This window comes from Rhincodon typus, chromosome 29, assembly GCF_021869965.1.
Source record: "Rhincodon typus isolate 14 chromosome 29, sRhiTyp1.1, whole genome shotgun sequence".
Taxonomy (NCBI): domain Eukaryota; kingdom Metazoa; phylum Chordata; class Chondrichthyes; order Orectolobiformes; family Rhincodontidae; genus Rhincodon; species Rhincodon typus.
The window spans coordinates 16,357,079-16,363,078 of NC_063360.1; the positions used below are offsets into that span (position 1 = coordinate 16,357,079).

The 6,000-nt window shown below is 38.4% G+C and overlaps 1 protein-coding gene across 1 annotated transcript in view; it reads right to left on the reverse strand.

The window, feature by feature from the left end:
- LOC109920522 (A disintegrin and metalloproteinase with thrombospondin motifs 6-like) overlaps positions 1-6,000 on the reverse strand; it is a 148,101-nt gene that overhangs the window by 141,124 nt on the left and 977 nt on the right. The window lies entirely within an intron of this gene.

The window sequence follows — 6,000 nt, forward strand, 5'->3', positions numbered from 1 at the left end:
GGGAACGCACATGGAAAGCAATTGAAAGCTCAAGATTTCCTGCAAGACGGCCACCTAATCTGCATTTATTTTTCCCAATGTAGAATAGACCACATTGAATGGTGAATACAGTATGCTAAACTGAAAAAGTACAAAGAAATTGCTGCTTGACTTGGAACGTATAGCTGGGGCCTTGGATGGTGAGGAGAGAGAGGAGGTAAAAAGGACAGATGTTATGCATCCTGAAACTGAAATTTAGTGGAATGAGATGCTTGTCTTGCAAGTTTATTTTTACTGTTATTTCGGTTGATTGACACCTATCATGTAGTTATAAAATTGTACTTAGATTGGCATAGATAATTCCTAATTTTGTGGCCAGTTTAGATTGCATCTTGAGCACTAAATGTCACTGATTGGATTTCCATCGGCCATTTTGGCAAAGCTAACAGTGGAGTGACACGTTCTTGTCAGTTTTTTTTTTGGGTTTTGCATTTAATCATACTACCATCCTCACTGGAGGTTTCTGTGACATTTGAGGTGAATAACTTGATTAGAACACTTCTACAATCACTTTTTTCCCCACATTGCACCTCGAGAAATGAAATAATAACTATTGCGACTTTGAGAGTACTTCTCATTGGGTGAAATCATTCAGAAGGTGAATTATTCAAAAAAGTCGAAAATAAAATCTTTGTATTTTTTGTACTGGATCCTTTTAGCAGCCCTATGGTACGGTAAGACTGTGGTGACCTTACCATTTTTGAGAACTCAAGGTTAGCCTAAATAGCGTTGGGCAAACTTGTTTCCCAAGTCGCTTTTGGATCCAATTCTCCTCAACAATAAGGATACTATATTTTCATTGTAGTTAATAACTTACTTGCACAAAATTGATCTTGCTAAAATTGCATATTTCAAAACTTTATGTTCTTGCAACTTAATTACTAGGTCATAATTTATGAAGAAAAAAACTATCCATTTTTATTAGATTTCCAGAATTGACTCTGTACAACATTAAATCAGTAATTTGCTGAAGGGATATACAGAAAAGTAATTCATCAATCAACACACTTTCTCACATAAGAAAATATTTATTTTCCTACTGGTATGGACTCCCTCAATCTGGGGGAAATGATAATGCAGGAGCATCCTGGTCCAGTAAATTAGAGCCTCAGATTCATGTTCTGGGATCATGGGTTCTTGACAGTTTGTGGAATTGAAATTTAATTAACAACAAAAAAAACTAGAAAATATAGCTGGTCCTTAGTATCGTGACCATGACACTTTGCATTGATTGTTGTAAAAACCATCCCTTCCCTGAGCTCCTTTAGGGAAGGAAATGTATTGTCCTCACCCTACACGCCAACTTCAGACACACAGCAATGTGGTAACTCTTAAAGTGCCCTCAGTACAAAAGCAATTGGGGAAGTTGACTTTGCCAGTGAAACAACATATCATGTTAAGAACAAAGAAAACAAAATCTTGTTGCACTACACCTGCACCATCACTGATGGGCAGTATTGTGGAACTGTTCAATATGAAATAGCAGAGTCGGTGATTCCAACTTGAAATTCCATCTGGAGTTAATCTTAGGAAACCACCAGGTTGGGAACTCAGTGTGTTGCAAGGATTCCCTAATACCTCATAGCCCTTAGGCAAGTTTAAAGCCTCTTCTCTTATTAACGCTTATGGAGATGGTCTATAATAGCACTGGTCTGTGACATTACCCAGAGAAAGGACATTCATACTAATGCTAACATTTACTTTCAAAATAAAAATTGTGCATCAAATCTCAATGCTACTGAGTTTTTTTTGTTTAATGTACATTGGGGGTACAAACTAAGCACGACTACCCTAAACTCACTTTCTCGGATTTTCTTCATTTTCCATTATACTGAATTGAGACAGAAGATAGGTATAAAAGCATTAAACAATAATGCTGCACTGTACAATTTCATTTTACTATTTATGCACAGATCCATCTCACCCAGATCAATCCATCAGGCAATGTTTAAGTGATCTACCAACTGCAGACAAATAACTAGAAATAGGAGAAAACAAAAAAAAGGGTGTCTGTATCATGATGTAGTGCTAGTCTGAAACATGTTGTTCCAATGCAGGCTATGCATAAAGCTTGTGTGCCTGTTGATTTCAATAATTATACTGTGTGACCAGCATTAAGCTGCACATCTAAGCAGAGGACACAAAGATAGAGAGAGAGAGAGAGAGAGAGAGAGAATGACGATGGGAGCTACGCTGTGCTATTTAAAGCCAGTTCTTGTGAAAGATCAAAACCTTGAAACATTAACTCTGTTTCCTCTTGCAGATGTTACCAGACTTATACAGTACTGCTAACACTTTTTTGTATTTATTAAGCTGTTAGGGCACATTATGATGCATCTTTGGGGCAGGTAGAATTTGAACAGAGATTGTATGATCCAGAGGTAGGAAAACTACAACTGCACCACAAGCCTGTGTTAATTGCTACTTACAGCTAGCCTTCAGCTCTTACAAGGGAAGATGTATCTTATTAGAGCATTTGCTGGAAGTTGTTCAGTTACAGAACATGGAAGAGAGCGGACTCCAAGCTTTTCTGAAGTCAGGTGGAGGTTTGGTACAGGGGGTGAACAGGAGGAGAGGTGTGGTTTATCCACAGGCAATCAAAAAATCTCCAGATAAACGTTATGAAGGAGAAGGAGCAGAGCATTGTGGCAGTCAATGACAAGAGACTAGTCACAAGGACATGGATACCATTCTGTGAAAAGTTCAATTACCCGACATGAGTGATCAAGGTCAGTAAATACATTTGCAAATACAATGAATCGCTGTCAGCAGCTATTGCTCACTGCCCTATATCCACCTACAAGCAATTTCAACCATGAATCATACTGAACATTCATAGATGCATTTTTCTCTTACACATTCAACATTGCTGCAAGCCTAAAACCCACATTTCACCGTTTGTGTACACTAACAGCGATTTAAGTGTTACAGCAACATCTGAACCACACAGGATTACACTCACTGTCACACTTCTGTTCACCTTGCAGGACAAGGTTGTACATTACAGGAGGCAGCAGGCACTGACTGGCTGGGAACATGCTTTTAGTTCACAGAAAAGGTGCTATTCATTGGTGAAATGACCATGTATAATGTCAAGGCCAAACCATCAAAGACAGCAGTATTATCACACATTTCCACTTCTTCAACCCAGTCGTTGGTTTTTCATGTTGTGGCTGTAAGCATGGACCCTTGCCTTCCTCCCTCCCCTCTCCACCACCCCCCACACACTCTCTCATGAAACTCAAACTTTCTCCATTCTGATACCCACAAACTTAGCCATTTTGTGAAAAACAGTTAGAAAGCAATGATGTTGAAGAGGAACTAACACTTGGTTTCACATTTGCAGCCAGCAGTTCAGGTATTTATTTTTATGTTAGAGCATGGGATGTGACATCATTGGCTTTGCCAGCTTTTATGACCCATCTCATTGATGGTATAGAGAATTTACAGGATAGCATTGACACCGCGCTGAGCAATTACAGCCACATTGGCAAGGGTAATACAGGTACTAGCTCACCAAAGATTCAGGTCATAGGTGTGTTCCAGTACAAAGAACTCAGCTGAGGATGTTGCTGGGACTGCATAAAGTTAATTGGTCTACACAATGAAATGTATGTACTTGGAAATCTGTGAGAAAGCATTGTAATTCTCAATCAGCTTGGCACAGGACTTTGCACAAAGCTTGGAACCCGTCTGGATTAGCACAGAAGTGGCACCTATCTCCACTTGTACACTTATGAACACAATCGCGATGCAGCGTCTGATGTCTCGGCTTCCACCATGCGTCAGTGGAAAGTTAAACTGCTATCATGCAAGGTCTGCTGCCATTGTGGCTGTGGGGGTCCAGTGTGAACAGAACCTTGCAGGGTGTCAGCTCATGCGAGGCCTTGTGACATGGCGGTGTGTAAATGGAGCATGAATTTACTGTCCTCTCTCAGGAAGACAGCATTCATCCTCCCAGCATTGCCATTCTGCCAGGATCCATGCTGCTAGTTGTCATTGTAAGATTGTGTAGTGTCTAGGTGGGCCTTTTAGGCTGAAGACTACTTGAACTCATTCTCCATGGTCATTCATAGTCTCCCTCAGTGAGAGCAGCTACAAGGGTAGCACTGTATAGGAGCAAGATGATAGGCAAAGGAAGCAATTACCAAAGAAAGGCACAAAGGTTGACAGGTGGCTTTTATGTGCTGTGTGACATAATTTTGTCTGTGTGGTCGGTTTACAATATTTATTTTAACATTGTGGCCAAGTGATCACTATGTGGGTAATGACAGAGGGAAGATAAGGTACAGCACTGTTGGTGAATGGGAAATTGAGATTGTGATATTGGTATTGGAGTTGGATTTGAAGTAAAAATAATGCATGACAGTCAAGCTTTATATATTCAACTCCTAAGTTAATATGTATTTTCATTATTGTGATCTAGTAAGTCAATGTGATTTAACAGTAAACTGTTTCAAAGGCAGAAAAGGAACTTTATAATTATGGAAACATTAGGGCTGATCCATTTGGACTTATGCAAACATTAGGACTAAATCCAAACTGAATTTCTGCATCTCAAACTTAATATATATAGTATGTCCTGTATTATGAATATACTTTACATCAGTGTGACTCTGTTGTGCAGTTGCCCATTTTTCAAAGTGAGAATTGCTGCTCACAATGTAGGTTAGTTCAACTTCAATTATTCCTAGTGTATCTCCTTACAAAGCTCAAAACGTCTCAAAATATTGTTAATTATTCTACGGAAGTCTTGCTATTTCTAACGGTGCTCCCTCAACTCAATATTTTCAGAGTTGTTGGCCTTCACCCATATGTAATTCTTGGAGAAACAGGCTAGACACATTTGATGTATTCTTAACCTAACAATCTGAATGGGCCCCAATCCTTTTACAGTGGCCAAACATTAAATACCAGTACTGAAACGAATTGCAAAATACTATAGCCTTAAAATATAGCTGTAAAATTATTGACATCAATGGATTGGCACAGATAATTTAGCTTCATTACTGAAAGAAGAAAGATCACCAGTTGTACAGGTTTGAAGTAAGTGTAAACTAATGTTTAAAAAAAAGGTCTGTAGCATACCAGCTAGAACATTCTTTTCCTTTGTATACAAAATATAAATAAACTAAATAGACGCAATGCATTTTCATTAGCAATGTGGATGTTCAATCAAGTTGATCAATTCAGACCAGTCTGAATAGCATGGGGCCTCAAAATCCACCCAGTCCATGAGGTCAACTCTGTAAATGTGTGGGACGAAAAAAAATTAGAACCAAACATCTGGTCTACTACTTAGTTCTCAACTATGCAAACTGCCAAGTCTGGATCTGCTATTTTGAGTTGATTTATATGCATTCTTTGAAAAACAGCAAGATTAAACATAAATAAAAAATTAGTTTTGAGAGATTATACAGTTGTCAGTTGTGCACCTCATCTGATCAATTTTGAGCTGACAATGCATATGTATTCTAATATAATGTAATGCATTTTCAGAAAGCCACAGAGAAGCCTCTATCCCCTTGTATCCTTAGCAAACTGCAACAGATTGCATCAGACTGTTCAGGAAAGTTTCTCAGAAAAGGTACACAGCTGTGTGCATGTTAAAAACTGTAGTACTTCCAGAGAATTATAAATGTTGATTATTGTTTAGCACGATTGAATTTGAATGGCACATTGCTGCATAATTATATGAATAGTTTTGGAATCTAAAGCAACATGCAATTTTGTGATAACCTATTTTTTAAATGATTTGCAATTATATTTTGGAATGATACTACTCTTCCAACTGTTAGTTAAAGAAAACAAACTACAAAATGCAGGTCTCAAGCAAGGTTAAAGATTAGAAGAAATATGTCCCTTAAGGATAGTGCATTTGTGCAATCAACCACTTGAGGAGGAAACTGAATTAGAATCAACTGAGACAACAAGGCGCAGGGCTGGATGAACATAGCAGGC